Raw genomic sequence first — 17,623 nt, 5'->3', positions numbered from 1 at the left:
TTTAGGTTAAGTACATAGACATGTTCTTATTTACAAAGGTGATCACTGTTTGAATTTCTCTGTTCCCAGAATCCACATAACTAGATTCATGAATAAAAACAGATAATTACTCTGACAAGACAAGAATCTTGGTATAAATTTGCTTGGATTTTTGAAGGGGTAGTATTATTTCTTTTAATGTAGTGTAGGTCCAGATATAACCTTTTGATTAATTTTTTTTACCAAATCATATAAATGTTTTTGTATAATTTAGGAAGTAAAAAGTCAAGAAAAATATTTGTTTTGGTTAGCATTTTAAAATAATACTCTGTAGTGTTTTGAAGCTGAAATCCTTCAAGGCTGGGTTACAGCAGGAAGAAGTGAAACTGACTATAACCAGAAAGTAACTGACCAGTGTAATTAGGCTTAAACTATATGCAAAAGACCCCCTCAGACAGCATCCTCCATTTCCACGTTTAAAATAGGGTTGATGCTTTACAGTAGTGGTGTGAGGCTGAATTCATAGGTATGTCTACGCTGCATGCTATGCCTGGGCTATAACTCAGGTTTGAGCCCACACCCCACTTCCGTTCCCACACAAATTAGTCTGACTGGGCTCAGCAAGCACTCAGCCCCAGGGCCTTGGTGCTTGCTAGGGGGATGGGTAAGAACCTAAGTGCCTGTGTGACTGGGGTCCAATCTGCGTCATTTTGCAGCATGGATGCAGCTCAAGCCGTGGACCTGTCAGAGGGACCGTGTAGCGCAGCATGGACATGTTTTCAGGGCTGTGAAACCCAGGTGCAGCCATTGTAAACCTGGCTTTAGGATGCAGTGTGGAGTCCAAGTGCAGGCTTGGAAACATCCAGTCCACAAGCCCGAGTCCCCCAGAGCTAGGTTCGCAATGCGGTGTGGCCATACCCGGCCACTGGGGGCAGTAGTAGCCTGTTCCTACACGTGGGTGACCCCTGTGCAGCCGGGTCCTATGCGACGGCGCTGTGCTAAGTGGAGGCCGGGCAATGGCTGTTGAGTGGGTCTCACCCCTCGGAAGCTGCGGGGCGGAACTGCAGCGCCGCTGCGGGGCGGATTCCCACGTGTCCGCCCGCCCGCCCACAGGCGCTGCTGGCGCGGCCCGCGCAGTTCCCTGCTCAGCCTTGATCCTGCCTCTCCGCCGTGTGTCGCCGGGGGTGGGGGGACGGGCCAGGCGCTGCCCCGCCCCCTTTCTTCTCCCCGGCCGGCGCTCGCGGTGAGCTAGCGCGAGAGCGCAGGCGGAGACACGCGGGCGGCTGCTGCCGGCGGGGAGAGGGCGGGGGCAGCAGGAGCCTCACGCTCTCGGCGGCTCGCGAGAGGCTGGTGCAGACGGGACGTTCTGCTGCTACTTTGTATCCGTTTGCGGCCGTGAATGTTCCATTCCCCGAACCCTGCGACAGGTTCTGCTCCCCGCCTCCCTCCCAGAGCGAGACAGCCAAGGGCACGCGGGCCTCGCCGCAGCCCAGCCTGCCAGCGCCGCGGAGGCGGGGGGGAGCGAGGGGAGCCGGCTGCCTTCGCCCGGTGGGCTGCCACGGAGCTGCTGGGTGAGTCCCCTCCGAGGGGCGTACGGGGGGGGGGTTCGGTGCCAGCCCCGGACAGGCACGTGCGTGGAGCTGGGGTGAACTCCGCAATCTCGGGGGCGGGCTGGCTGGCTCCCCCTTGCCCCTCGGCCTCCTGAGCTCGCAGCACGAAAACACTTTGTTAGCGATCGGGGTCCTTCCTGGGCGCCGGGACCTGTCACTAGGCACTTGGGACCGACCCGCTTCCACGCTCTGCTCTGATGTGCCAACCTCAGTTGTCATTGAAGAGGGAGTACTGCTGCCTGGAAGGGCGCCCGGGGAACTGCGGCTTAAATGTGCCAGAGCTGCTCCCGTGGGTACCAAGGGGTGTAACTAGGAGTTGGGCCAGGTGTGGGGAGTACGTGATAGCAGGATCTCTTCCTGCGTTCATTGCGGTTGCATGACTATAACTGAGGATCACATTTGCCCCGTTGACTGTGGGGTAGGCTCCCAAGGAAAATGGGGAAATCCCATTGCTTGAGTCTTTTAAAACTAGCCTGGACAAAGCGTCTGACAGACCAATCCTACAATGTCCCCTAGGAATGGACTAGATGACCTCATAAATCCTTTCTGTCTCTGACGTCTGTGAAAGAAAAGCGTTCTTTTATTTTTTTACAGTGGACATTGGTAGAGAGAGACAGAAAAAGCTCTCTGGCGAAACAAACTTTGTAGGTCTTGGTAGTGTTTAGTTCCTTTGTGTCTCCAGCAGTAGACTGCTTGGGTGATATTTCAGAAATGGTGTATTTCCTGCGAAAGGTTGAAACTCTGTCTCGCTGCTGTTTCCTTCTTGAAAATTGTCACTTCTTTTAAAAATTGTTTGCTTTTTGCCCTATTTGAATTTAATATTCTTGCTAACTAGCCACTTCCTGAAAACAAAATAAATGCTTGTTTGTATTGGTACTAAATATTAACTCTAGTTCTGTTCTGCCAGTTTCTCTGTGTGAGGCTAGATTTAAAATAATTTGTTAAATGGAAAAGGGTGGGAGCAACTAATGAAAAGAACAAGTGAGATCAAAAGTTCATTGCTAGAATAAAAGTGCTTGCTTCTCTCTGCTGCAACAAACCCCCTCTTCCATGAAATTTGACATCGGAATTGTTTGTTAATCACAGAATGCAGACAGCATGTTGATCTTGATTCCTAACAAGTCAGCCTGCTAGTTAATACAGTCTGTAATTAATTTACCACATACAACAGAAACAACTTTTGCACTTTCCTTGCCTGCTAAGGGAAACTTAACTGCTGCCTTTGGCTTGTCTTCCCTAAAATTTTTGTAGACAGACTTTGGAATGGAGGTCTGCAACTAGTGAGTAACAGAAGAAAATGATTAATACCTTTGATGACTTTTGATTAGTTCCATTATGTAATGTTTTAAAAATTAACACAGCTGTGGAGGTTAAGCAATCTTTATATTTACTATGCTATATAAATAGTTAACAATTAATTTTAAATTGAATTTTCTTACAAGTCTACATCTCTAAAGTTATCCTGTTCAGCCTTTCAGAACCCTTTCTAGTGTGGGGGAGACCTCTTGAATACCTTATCTTGGGCAATAAGATATCGGTACATGTATATAGCAATTTTAAGTCTCATTTTTGTAAATGGTATTCTCTGTCTTCTGTAGAGATTATTGATGTGCATTGAGATCTACTGATGGAAAGTGCTATAGAGGAGCTGTGTTAGTTATTAATTTAAATAATTTATCTGGTCAAACAGATCTGACAACTTCCTCCTCCTTATGTGAAATTTGAGTTCAGTTAGGGTGGGTGCCCAATGGCTTTCTCTAGTATTTATCTATATTACAGTAGTGCCTCTAGGCCAGGGCATCATCGCTCTAGGCACTATACAAACATATAAAGCAGGGTCAGAGTTTAGGTTTAATGTTTTATGTTGTGTTTATAATGAATAGGTCACAAGTTTTTAGTTGGTTATAAATATCCCCTAAAGAATTTGTAACAACTATTGCAAGATTGTGTTTGTATATAAGAACCAATAGGTGGAAAGAAGCTGCAACAAAAGTGAAACTGACTCATATTCAGTATCCAGAATAAGAGAAAAGTAAATAACATAACTAAACAAATGATTGTTATAATATCTCATTATTAGTGACTCCTGGGATAAAAAAAAATATTTTTGAATTCTAGTGTTCCTTTAAATAGGACTCAACAAATATACATAGTTTTGAATGGGTTTATTCTTATGGGAGGCTTAATTATTGTGACTGGGTGGCTTTTATTTATAGTGTAGCTTTTATTTGGTGGTGGCATGGGGTGGGAGGTTTCAGAACACTTTCATTCTACATTTCTGACGTGTTTAGAATTGCAGATAATGGAGAAACTGAGAGGACTTAGCACTTGTCTCATCGTACTTCCTGGTGGCTTTTTGTGTGTGTGTTCCCATAAATGCTATTGTGTAATAGTGCCCCTCTTGTCTCAGTAATTCCTACGTGTGTGTGGTGTGGTTTTTTTTGTTTGTTTTTGACAGATGCAGTTTGTTCAGAAGAGTTACAGTAAGAACAATAGGGAGAAGTTCTTTATTACCACTTAAGATTTTTTTTTAACTTTTTATTTTTAATTTTTCATGCAGTGAGAATAAGCTCAATTTCTGGTCCAGTTCCAAGGCATCTTTACTCTCAGTTGTTCAGCCCTTTTCTCAGGCTGTGCTAAAGACATCAGACACCAGCTTACTGCTTGCATCCTGCGTCAGAACTGGGAGGATGATTACTTTGTCTCCTCTTTAGTAATACAACCTTTAATACTTGCTTCCTTTCTCCATTGCAAAAGCAGAAGTGACATGGTTATTCTCAGCCAATTGAGGAATTGTCCAGGCAGCATACAGAAAGGGGAGGGTTTCTCCCTTCAATTCACATCTGTAGCTGTGACTTGTAGTGTGTCTGTGTGCATCAAGAGGAGACAAAACCACTAAGCAGAAGATGATTTGCATATTCAACTTCAATTCTCTAAGGTTAAGGGGCATGTAATACAAGCATAGATGTGGTTTTGTGTTAGCAGTTGATGGCTGATCCTTCAGATGACTAGTTTAGAAACAGATTTACAAACAGATTTCTGCATTTTTTTTTCTTTCTCTCGCCTGCTGTTTCTTCCACTTACATCTATGCAGAAGTAAAAATTCTTTGTGGCATCATAATTTATGGCTATACATGAGATTAAAGGGACACTGGTAACTTAAAAATCACACTTCTGATTTTTTTTAAACCTGATATTGTTACAATTCATGTCAAAGATTACTGTAACTGAAAGTTTGAGTAAAAAAAACCTCTGCACTTGACAGCCAGTTTTTTTTTCCTGTTGTTGCATTAGCCTCTTACACATCAGTAAGGGAGAGAACAACATTTTTTTAAAAAAATTGAAAAATGCAATTTCTAAATCTCCATAAAATTGGCAGTGGGATTTATTTTTGGGAAGGAGGTATACCTGAACCCACTTTAAAAATGAGCTACAATTGACTACAATTATATAATACTTCCAACTGAAGAAAACCTGGTTTATGACAAGGAAAACGAGACCTTTATTTAAAAGGCCACTGCGAAAATGAATCTACCCCAGAAATATTTTATATGAATTTTTTTAAGTGAATTCAGTGTTGTTGAAAGGTACTGAGCCAGAAGTTTTCTGGCCACAGAACAGTTGCAGCACAAAGTTCCACTGTGACCCCTACCTCTCTTACACTGATGAGCATGCGACTCAGGCCTGGCGTGGGAGGTCACTTCTAGGGAGTCTCCATGAGCCATTCAGTTCTTTGTCTCTCTGCTGAGACTGACACAGATGTTGTTTAATGTCAGTTGTGGCATGTGATGGTGGCTCAGAACTGCAATAAGACTGATGCTTTATTTTATGTAGGCCATTGAACAGTCAGATAATAGTAACTATTTTGATCGCTAGCAGCTTGTCTTGGATTCAGCATGGTAATCTAGAAGTGAAAGGCTCTGTCTCCCATGAGCAATCCAGTCCCAACGTTTAACTGTTTCCCCCCAACACTGAGAATCTTTTCAGCTCTCCAAAAAGTAAGATACTATGCTATTAATTACCTGTTTCTCAGGTGTGCAATCCACCAACAACAAACCCAGGGTTCTGTGTTTGTAATTGTTCATGTTGCACCATTCCTCCTTAAATCTGTCTAGTTATTTATACTATATCCATCACTGTGGCCTCTGTGGTTCTTGTGAGAAGGCAGGTGTAGGCTTCTGGGCTGTTCCCTAAACCCAGAAAGGACTGACACCACTGCCACAGTTTGCTTCAGGTCTTTTTCTCAGGGCTTCAGCTTTGTTTCTTCCATATACAATTAGAACAGCACTTCAGTGATCCCTTCCCTATAACCAGGGTCTGCTGCAGGGGCCTATCCATTCCCTGCAGGTATCTACTCTATGGCCACTTTCCTGAGAGCAATGGCCTGCCACAGGAGCCAACTTGTTTCCTGTAGCTCTTTATCACTACCCAAGAGTTTACTGCAGGAACTGTCCTACCCACTCCAGCTCTCTCCCGACTGGCCTACCTGCTGGCTTTTAAATATGTTTCTAGCTGATCACGCTCAGCTGGGGAAGTAATTGACCATTCACAGGTGAGGTTGGGTCCAACTCCACTTAAATGACCAGCCAGCCTGTGACAGCAGGGCATTGACATTTTTATTTGTTACTTTTAAAAAAGCCTCTATTTAAAGAAAAGCACGTGTCTCAGTAACGGGGGGGGGCGGGGGATACGAGCATAATAAAGTGAAGGAAAAAGCTCTATACAGATTCCCATATCTAGCCAAATAAGTGCAGTCTGGGTGTTTCCGGTAAGTCATTTAGGAGATCTTTCACACACTGCAAATCCATTTAAAAACTCATGGTATTGTCAAGGCTGTCCGAATAAATGTTTGTTGTAAATGTCAAGTTCCACTTTTTAAACATAAAGGGTTAAATTCTAGTCTCAATCATATTCAAATCTTGAAGTAATTCTGGATGTAGATGGAATTACTTTGGATTTATACGAATATAACTGGCAGCTGTATTAGAACTTGTGGTGGGTGAGTAACTCTTAAATATGCCATGTATTTTTGTTCATTTTAGTTCTGATTCTATAGCAGCTTCACAGGTAGAATTCCCTTTGACTTCAGTGGGAGATTTTTGCGCAGAGCAGCTGCGGAATCATTCTTAAGCAGGGAACAGCTTTGTGAAGTTTACTTCTACAGGAGGTAGACTTGCCTGTGCAGCAAGAAGTGAAACCTGCTAACTTGGCCACTGTTGGTTGCATAAAAGAGTGAGTAAAAACAGGAAGCCGTTACTAGTGCTGTTCATCTGTCTTTGTGCTGCACTCCTCAAACAGGATATTTTCACAAACACAAATAGTGCTGTGGTTTCAGAATTAAGCTAGTAACAAAAATTGGTTGGCAATAACACTTTAAACATGCTTTGAGTTTTACCTCTTTGCTCCATACTAGACCATTTGTCTTGATGCCGCATGTTGTCTAAGAAGTGTGAGTGCCCCCCAAAGAGGGCCAGATGGCAGTGGAAGCCTAGCCTGCTTAGCTGTATTTAATGGGATTTGTTGTGGCAATGCAGCAGTATTAATGAAGGGGCTCTCTCTGAAAACACAGACTCAGAAGTTAGATGTGACGTGACTCGTGTCTCTTTGACTTCCCCATTTCCTCCTTGCCTGCACCTTTCACTTCACAAGTGTGAAAGATGGGCAGGCTCTGGAAGCAAAGCACGACACTAAGAACTGTATTCACTGTAGAAAAGATCAGTGTGTCTCATGCCACTTCAATCATTCCCCAAGGGGGATTTCTATCCCGGAAACCAGCCCATCCAGCAGTAAATCCTCTTCCCTAATGCAAGTGTGCATAAGTGGAATGTGGTGGTATTACTTGGCCATCACCTCTCTGACCATAACCTTGTATGCAAGACAAAGCTGATGGGGCACAGTGAAGTGAAATTTGCTTCTGGAAGCACTTGTACATCAGAGGACATCAACTGCAGTCTCCTCTGTTCAGCCTGAGTTCCTTGTGAAGCTCTTAGTTTACATTATCCTTGGCTGCAAACCTGGTAGAAAAAGTCCACTTTTTAAAGAGGCAGTTGGACTTGCAGTACACCATTTTCAGGTAATCCCTAATAAAGGAAGTAAAGACTAACTAGTTTTAGCTCCCCATCTTAACTTTTATAAAATCCTAATGTGTTTGAGCATCTAAACACTTTCACCGAATCACCTGTTTTTTTTCGTGTTTTTTAGTTTACAAAACTGCATTTAAACCACTGCAGGAGGACGAGGAAGTGAAATTGAATATAAATAGGAAGCGAGAATGACCAGATTAGTTTTAGTTTTTTGTCTCTCACCTATTTTGGGGCTAAAGTAAATAGATGGTGAAAATTTGAACTAGAATATTCTTTCTTTTGCAATACTAAGTAACACAGATGTAGGGGGTAGCTGCATTGCAGCTGGAAGGTGCGATGCCCATCATGCGTGGATGGATTTGCGGTAGCTCAGCTGGAGCTAGCGTGCTAAAAATAGCCTTGTGGATGTTGCAGCACTGATGGTGGCATGGGCGGGCCACCCGAGATTGGACCCAGCGGGTCAGGCAGGCTTGCATTTGGGTGAGTAGCCTGAGCCACTGCCAATGCTGTGACAGCCACAGTGTGATTTTTTTTTTTTAAGTGCACTAGCTTCAGCTGAACCGATGTGAGTCTATTTGTTGGGAACCCCACCTCCCAGCTACAGTGTAGACATACACAGGACAACATAAAAAAAATTAAGGCTATCAGGGCTGCACATTGGGGTTCCTACTCTAAGGTTTATGTCTCTTTCAACAAGATAATATGTGCTTTGTGATGTAACTTTGAAGGGTTTTAAACTGTTTCCCGCTGGCTTGCCATGAAAGCTGTTAGTTTGTATGCAGTATTTTAAATGTGTGGATAAATAAAGCGTTGGAGCTTTGATTTTTTTTTTCCAAAGTATAGTTTCTGAGTTTTTTTTTTCTTTCATTGGTGACTTGCATCTTTGAAAGTCTTTGAAAAATAGGTATTAAATTAAAGCATGCACTAATGCAACTACAGTGAGAGAGCTGTCAGAATTGCCATTAGACTGTGAAACCCACTTAAACAAAATACCTGTTTTTAAAAAATGATTGTTGTATGTATGTCAGATTAGACAAGCACAGCAATACCCTGAAGTTTGCTTAAATGGAAAAACTGGATAAAGAAATGTGTGTTTAGATGTGACTGTCCAGTAATCTAAAAGGTAAAAAGCAAAAGAAAATTGATGTGCTATGAAAGATACTTAAACTGGCTAGTTAACAGTCTGTGCTGCTTCAGGGTATATTGCTTTTTCCAAAGAAGAGAAACTGACTCAAAATTTAACACACAGTCTTTCCACACTGTTGCATCACTTCAGGGGCAGCTCTTTTGTAGACAAAAATACTATTCTTTCTGCAAAGTAGAATAGGATTTTTTCTTTAAAAGCAGAGAACACAAAGAAATTGGATAAATTCTACACTGTTCTATTTGCCAGTGTATAGACCCTCTATGATCAATCTGCCACATATAGGACCTTTTCACAAAAGGTATACAACCAAATGAACCTCAGAGCAACTGCTCTCTTGTGAGAGGTTGGAAAAAGTGCATAGAGCAAGAGATAAAGGAGAAGGCCAGAGCTTTCGGGAAACTCTAGGACTGCTGCTGCTTCACGTTATTGCCGGAACAGCACTGTGGAAGATCTGCATTGCCAAAAGTTAATGCCTATGTAATGAGTACAAGGCTACAATGGAGATTACCTCATGGGCTGTGCACTAGTTTCACTTCAGCAGAGCCTATTAAAAATTGCACAAGCCTCTTAAGTGACCCGTAAAAGGCTTTTTAACAGATTAGGGGAATGGGCTACTTCCTTTGTGCCTGCTCTTGATGAATAAAGGAGACCCTGGTGGCCTTAATCTCAGTCACATCAAGTCTGGTGTTCCCCAAATCAGTCCTCAAGTAAAACCAAGGGTCTTGCGTGCTTCAGAATGTTCCAGAATCATTGGGGTTAAATCTGTAGTACCAAAAATAAGTTTTAAAACTGCTTGAATAAAAATTCTTCTTCTTCTCCATAGCTCATCTTTCACGTTTGTCTCTTGTGATGTATCCATTTCAATAGTTCCCTGTTTGCCATCAGATCTTTCAAAGTAGAGAAGACTTATATTTTGAATGCAAGGTTGTTGTTTTTTGGTTGTGTACTCTTTGGGCCTCCTTTATCCATCCTAAAGAAATGAAAAAGGCACAAGCCTAATTTTTTTTTTCCTTTTGCAAGTCACTGTTAAACAAATGTCTGTTCCTCTTACTCCTTGTTTTGAAAGAGTATAGATGTTTTGGTGCTGCATGATGAAAAGGTTTCTAAGGTATTTGGATTTTTTTCCCTCTTTTTAAAGCAATTGAAATTAATGGAAGTATAGTCCAGCCGTTTTGGATCAAATTTTTAAGAGCACTTAAATCCTATTGATTTTTTGGTGGGCCTTAAGCGCTCTTGAAATTTTTACCTTTCAATGTCTATTTTGGAGGGAGATTCCAACAGTTTGTATCTCAATGATATTTTCCAAATCATTAGCCCATAATCTTCCATTTTAATATTTGCTATTTAAATATATTTGAAATATCTCCATGTACCTCTGGATTTACTCTTCACCCCTCCAGAAAATTTGCTGAGGGAATTTGAAATCGAGGGCTGAATTCTGTGGCACAGGCCTGCATCTAAAATGTACCTCCATAGTTCAGGTCCCCCAGTTACTTTATGTAACAATTTCTGCTACTCATTCAGCAATAGGTTCCATTTTATGCAAATGTGCACTCTTATCCCTTTTTTTTTTTTTTTTTTTTTTTAAAGAGGAGTCTGGTGGCCCCTTAAAGACTAACAGATTTGTTGGGGCATAAGCTTTCGTGGGTAAAAAAACCTCACTTCTGCAGATGCATGGAGTGAAAATTACAGATGCAGGCATAAATATATTGACACACATGAAGAGAAGGGAGTTACCTTACCAGTGATAAACCAGTGTGACAGGGCCAATTCAATCAAGGTGGATGTGGTCTCTTGAGGGTTTGTTATTTTGCAGGATGTTTAACCCTTTCTGGCCATGAGTCAGTATCAGCACATTGCAAAAAAAATTGCTTACGTTCTCATTTTTACAATGTAATAAAATAACTGGAATATAAATATTGTACTTCAGTTTCAGTGTATAGTATATTGAGCAATATAAACAAGTCATTGTGTATGACATTTTAGTTTGTACTGACTTCACTAGTGCTTTTTATGTAGCCCATTGTAAAACGAGGAAAATATCTAGATGAGTGGATATATCTCTTGGAAGACCTTTGCATACCCCCAGGTATGTATCCCTGGTTGAGAACCACTGCTCTAACTTGAGCTTTTAGATCTCTTGTTGGATTCTCCAATTGTCTTCTGGTGAGATTTTCAAAAGCACCTATATGATTTAGGAACACAGATCCCATGGACTGTCAGTGGAACTTGTACTTCTAGGTCATGTTGATACTTCTGAATTTTTTTAATATAATTTAAAAAAATATTTTGGAGACAGCTATAACTAGAAGTGGTTCTCAGGAAGAGACATGTTAGGTTTAGAATTCAGTATAGTGGTATCTCCTGCTATGTGTTGGAACATGTAATTGAAAAATGCAGGTATGTGAGTAGATGAAACTCAAACAAAAGTAACTTCCCTCCCTCGTCATCTTCCTCCGCCTGCTGCGGCCAGAGTGAACAACAGAAGGTGAGAGTCCTGAACTTTTAATACCCTTTAAAAGACCACACCAACGTAACTAGACCTATGTGCTATGGAAGTTTTATTGTAATTCTTGGCTTTACAGAATGGATGTGCACAAATGTGATAGGACACACTGATATTTTAACTTGCTGCAATTGTTGGGTTTTTTCCTCCCCACCCCCAAGAGAAAATGCATAGCAGTCAACAGCAGAACCTGAAGCCTAGACATACAATGAGGAACACTTTGAATATAATTTAACACTTTAAAATTAGTCAAATAAACCATCCCTTACCTGTAAGTAAGCCCCTTTGTTTTCAGTTTAAACCAGTTTTTTTTTTTTAACTGAAAAATTTCCGGATTTTACAAAAAGTATTCTTCATTTTTTTTCTGATTTTTCACGCTACTTTTAAGTCATTCAAATATATTAAAAATAACTTGTTTTATTAGAAGAATACAATATATTGCATTAAATATATATATATTACAATAATACATTCGTCTGTGTGTATATGCACAGCTGCCTGTTGAAGTAAGGCTATATATTAGTCTAAAAGATACACACAATAAACAAACAGGCACACACGCAAGCTCTGAAGTGCGTGCACATCTGAACGTAATGATGAATCTCACACCCACCACGTACACATTTCAAGCTATTAGCAGATAACGGTTTAAAGATTTGACACACTAAAATGGGAAGAAAATCTGTATCACAGTACATTTCAGAACATAAGGAAGTAGTCACAAGTTTAAAAAAAAACAGGAGAAAAGGATGAAGTTGAGTGTATGAGCTGCAGATAGTGTGTCAGTTATTAAATGTAAATATTTGTGGCTAATAGATCTAAGTCTACAGCAGTAAACTGTTTATTCAAATTAAAGTTTTATTTGGGGATTAGAGATGTATTGTTTTCTTAAACTCAGAGGTGGCATTGTGTTTTTAGTTCTGCAGCAAACCACATTGATGAATGGAATTCAAAGCATTAATCTACTGAATACTTCCCCCCCGTCTTTCCATCCACCAAAATAAACCCGGATATTTATCCAGAAAAATTATTACAGTAAAAGCTTTTTTTTAACTGGCATGTTGGGGGTAGGGGAGGTGCTAGTAAATTAAAAATGCTGGTTAACTCAGAGGGAGGAGTTTGGAGTGGGGGTGGTGGTGGTGGTGCAGGTGCAAGATAGGACCTGTGGGGCATGGGCTCTGGGAGAGAGTTTGGGTCTTGGAGGGGGCTTGGGGCAGGGGGTTGGGGTATGGTAGGGGGCTTCGGATGCCATATGGGGGAGGGCACTCACCTCCAGCTGATCCCTGTAAGCGGCTCCCCGTTCCTGCTGCTGCTCCTGGCAGAGGCGTGGCCAGGCGGTTCTGCAAATGGGCACGCTGCCTTTGTCTGCAGGCATTGGCCGCGGTTCCTGGCCATTGGGCTGGGAGCCGCATAGTCAGCGCTTGGGGAGGAGGTACTGAGGCAACGTGCCTGCAGAGAGCTGCCTGGCCGTGCCTCCGACCGCAACGGGAGGGACGGGGAGTTGCTGGAGGTGAGCGCCCCCCACACACACACATCCGGCACTCCAAGCCCCCTCCCAGAGTGCACCCTACAGGCCCTCCCACACCCCAGCCCCCTTTTGGCCCTACGCCAACCGCACTATAAACCAGACTTTCAGTGCAGATCAGAAATGCCGGGTTATAGAGCTTGCCGGGTGGTGAAGTTCCGGATAAAAGAGTTTTTACTGTAATCGTTTTTTGCACTGATTTTTCACCTGTTTTTGTTGTTATAAAACTAGGCAAATATCTAGATGGAAAAAAATCTAGGGAAAAATTAAATAAAATTAAAACTGAAAACAAAGGGCCCTACCTGTAAACTACGTTCCTGGCTGGGAAGGAGGGGAGAAGACTGAAGACGTGTTTAATACACGGCATTCCAGTATAGACTGAAATGAGCCGATTCTTTTCCTCTCCATCTTCTCTTAATGGCTTTGCCTTGTTTTTATCTGTTTTTATCACTTCTGCAGATGAACTTGTTGAGGAAGGGGTGTAGGTTGTGCAATCAATCCCTGTTTGTTTGCAATGGCCATGATACAGTAGATGTATATACCCAGTGTAATGGAACCAGTGTCATTTTAATGATTTTAAGCTATTAGATAAATTATTCAATGGTTCTGAACAACTTTTATTGTAAAAGGATTTGGCTTACGTTTTCCCATCGCAAGCAACTTTATGTGAATGACAGTATTGTGTGCCAGGACTACTTCTTTCATTAACTGAAACTGTGAGCCTGACAGTTCCTCATGTGCTGCGACTTTCCCTTTTTAGCTGTAAGAACCAACTAGATTTACCTATAACACATGTGCGTGTGCTCTCTTTCTCTGTCACAACATACGCTTGCTGTTCTGGGGAGGGGATGGGTCTAGGCAACGGGTAATGGGATATAGTGTAGGTTAGAATCCAGCACACATTGATAGTGGCAAAGGTATTGTTCTTGGTGACCTTTTACAAAATGTGTTTGTGAGGAGGTGGGAAGTTGGACTGTAGTGGCAACTAGACAGTCGTTCACTTCACTGATCTGTCAAAACCGGTATGTATTTGTCCATCTTGGAGTGTGAGTAAGAAGTCCAAGGGTTGAATGAGTTATGCAGACTGACCTGTTCCTTCAGGTGAAGTTTGAGGCAGGTGTGTGGGGAAGCCTGCATTGCCTGCTGTACCTGTTCTGTGATGCTTACATAGCACTAAATTCACTGAACCTCCCATGTGGCTGTGGCCCCCTCCCCCACCCCACATTCTGTAGGAAGACCCATTGATTTCAATGGAGTTACTCTAGATTTACATCTGTGACTGAGATCAGAATTTGACCCTTAGTTTCCAGTTCATGGAGAGCTGGTGCTGTGATATCTTTGGAAAAGACAGATCTGTCCTAAATAGAAGAGATGCTGATATCCAGTCTTACAGATGTGTTGGAAATTTGCAACTGTTCCAACTTCCAGAGGAATCTGATACTGATAAAAATGATTTTGAATGTTAATTTTATAGTGTTAGTGAAAGATGAGATTGACAGCTTTGGAGAGTGAGGTCATCCGTTGGTCTTCAAAAAATGTGGTGTGTGGGCACCACAAATGTAAGCATCATTCCGTGCTGTGCTTATTTCATAATTGCTTCCTGCGGCGTTCCTTGCACTTTCCTATGGCGCATCTAGTGATGGTTGGAGAATACTGGACTAGATGGATTTCTGGTTTGATCCAGTATTGTAATTCATCTGTACTCACGCGTGTGTACACACGCTCCACCAATGTGCTTCCGCCTGATTTGGAAAGATAGTCTTCAGGGTTGAGAGGGTAGTTCAGTTTTCATGGTGCTTTGTTGTTGGTTGTTATGGGAACGCCCACAATGTGATAAATACTGTCCACAGGAAATGGCAAGTTTCCAATGATAGGCCGGTAATATGAAAGCTAAGAGTGGGGAAAGAGAGAGAATATACTTTTTTAAAATCTTTGTGTACATACGAACTATCCACACTCCCGTCCTCCTGAGATCATTGTTACTAAGTAGCTGTCATGGCAGGAGTGGATTTTGAGGCGGTATCTGAGAGATGGGAGTTGCTTTACAGATCAGTTTAGGGAGGGCGTTCCATGTATATGGGGGGCTGTGGTGGAAGGGGCAAAAATTGTTGAGGGAGAAGCAGTTAGAGGACTGGCAGCATCATTGGTAGAATGGGTAAGAGGAGCAGATAAGTAAAGGGCTGTGAGGGTTGACAAACTTCAATTTGATGCGGTGACAAGGGGGTCACTGGTGTAGGGATTTGAAGAGGGGGTGGGTGACAGAACAGGCAAAAAGCTGATCTTAGAAGCTGCCTTTTGCTGGGCTGAGGAGGAAGGTGCGGGGAAGGCCAGAGAAAAGGAGCTTGCAATAATTGAATCAGGAGATGACAAAGGCCTGCGAGAGAACTTCAGCAGTGTGTGCAGAAAGTAAAGTTTATATTTTAGAAACGTGTGAAGAAAGAAAAGTACAAGTAGTGCTGGTCAGAAAATAGCAACTTTTCCTGCACTGGGGCAGCGGGGGTGAGATTCACTTGTGCAAAAGCTTTTAATGGAAACTTTGCAGGTTTTTTAAAACACCAGCCATTTCTGTTAGCAAGATCCAGACACCTCCTGGATGTGTGGGGTTGGGCAGAGGGTGGGGACAAAAGTGACCCACGGTTTGTATGGACCTCCATGACACAGAATGGTGGAGCTGTCAGCAGTAATGGAAAGCTGGACTGAGATCACCTGTCTGGAAATCTTTTCCTTTGGGCAGGTCTACACTACAGACATGCACTGATGCAGCTGTGCCGCGGTAGCGCTTCTGGTGAAGATGCTCTAAACCGACAGGAGAGAGCTCTCTCATCAACTTAATACCTCCACCTCCAGGACATGTGGTAGCTATGTTGGTGGGAGAAGCTCTTCTGCCGACATAGTGCTGGATACTGGGGGGAGCGGGGGAACCTGGCCCTTGAAACTCTAATCAGGGCCTATGTCTTGCTGTGTTCAGTGTGTGTCAGGGTATCTTATTTACTGTGGCATCTTTTGTAGAAGAGATTTATCAGCAAGTTGAGGGACTAGAGATTTTGGGAGGCTTAGTTAACTGGTGAGATTTGTTTAATTTGCCTAATGGTAATTTGTTTAAATTTTGTAAGGTGGTGGAAGCCATAAAAAATTAACTCTATAAAGGCATGGCCTGTGTGAAACACATCAGATGGTAACAATTTTCAGTCTACTAAAAATCTTGAGTAAGATTTGAACGGGTGAACTATAGATTAAAGGTAAATTGCAAGGAAATGGATATGTCCTCTTCCCCCCCCCCCCCATTTTTATTTTGCGGCTGTGACTTTTCAAGAGTCTGAATAGTGATGAGATTTTTAATGTTTCAATTTTTAGAGTAAAAAAACCTTATTGTAAAGTCTGCTAGTTTGTATTTGCTCATGGCCTTGTTGGGTGTAGGCCTAAACTAACAGCCGAACAACTGAGAAGCAAAAGAGTTTTTAGTTGTGGAATGTGGCCAGAATTTGGGCAGCGGTCTAGACTGGCTCTCCTGGGTATGAAATGGCATTGGAAATCTTGTGGATAATCCTATAATAAACCATTTTGTGGCTATAAAATTCATGCTCTGAAAGATAGGCCTAATTGGGAACTTACTTTCAAGCACTGAAGAGTAATCAGCCAGTCAGGAATTAAGTTTACCAAGTGTTTTTATTTGCTTTTGAGTCTGTTGGAAGGGAACGTGAGCCTCAAAGTGGTAATAAAAGTTTATGTAATATATGTAGGTGTTTTTTGCATAGACTAGCAGAGCTATAACTAGACGTAGAACTTCTCAGTTGTTTAAATATCAATCCAGAACAAATGCCACAACAGGAATGCAGTGCTGCTTCTCAGCTTTAAAAATCGTAATGCAGTGCTGCTTGTGAAGGAGACTCTAGGAATACATTAGGGAGAGGAGAGAGACTGCTCCCTACCTTTTAATTAATTACAAATTCTGTTCACCCAGTGAAGGCCTCTGGAATGAACCATTTAACTGTCAAGGGTGTTCCAGGCTGTACAGGTACAGAATTTGCTATACCAGATGAAATACAGTCCGGTCTGCTTTACCTAAAATACAAGTGTGCAATGATGGTTTCCCTGAAACAGAAATTATAGGATAAAAGGGTATCTTGTTAGGTGTGGATTCTCTGGTATTCAAGTCAAAGAACAAAGATGTGAAATAGATTCATCCCTGGATTTGAAGTTATCTTTGCTTTCATGAAAGCCCAATGCAGGATCCATTGTCCAAAAATCAGAGAACTAGTCACATCCTCTCAAATGTTTGACTGTGCAGAACAGAATGGTTTCCTCTCATATGGAACATAATTGGACATTAGCAGGAGTGTGTAAATACTTGTATAGTAGCTGCCATCTAAGGATTTCAGATCACTTTACAGGCACTCACTACTTAAAACAATAGGGCTCAGACCCTGAGCCCCAACTTGACTCAAGTTTGGATCCTCCAGCCCTGCAGGGTCCTGGGACCGATCCCTGACTTAGCGCAATTGCATTGTAGACAGAATGGGGGTTAGGCGGATTCAAGCACAGGCTTATGTGGCAGTGTAGACGTACCGATAAAGGTCTCCCATCTAAGTACAGACCTGTCTTGACCCTATTTTGGTTGAGGCCTGACAAGAATTCAGTGCGTAACTGTCTGGATGTGAGGGGAAAAGTGTAAATTGTGGCCCAAAGAATGTGTGAAGGGCATTTGTGAATTCAGGCAAGATTAAGTGGATTGGTTGCCCCAGATCCCATGCTGTGAAGTGCAGGCTTCCCATT

General features: G+C 42.3%; 1 protein-coding gene across 1 annotated transcript in view; it reads left to right on the top strand.

Moving 5' to 3' along the window:
* Nucleotides 1-1,249: 1,249 nt before the first annotated feature.
* Nucleotides 1,250-17,623, top strand: part of SUSD6 (sushi domain containing 6) — a 113,208-nt gene continuing 96,834 nt past the window's right edge. The window contains exon 1 of the mRNA XM_045016089.1: nt 1,250-1,550. The gene's annotated coding sequence lies outside the window, so the exon portion shown is untranslated. The remainder of the gene's footprint in view (nt 1,551-17,623) is intronic.

This window comes from Mauremys mutica, chromosome 4 (genome assembly GCF_020497125.1).
Source record: "Mauremys mutica isolate MM-2020 ecotype Southern chromosome 4, ASM2049712v1, whole genome shotgun sequence".
NCBI lineage: Eukaryota > Metazoa > Chordata > Testudines > Geoemydidae > Mauremys > Mauremys mutica.
This window is presented reverse-complemented; position numbering and strand designations above follow the sequence as displayed.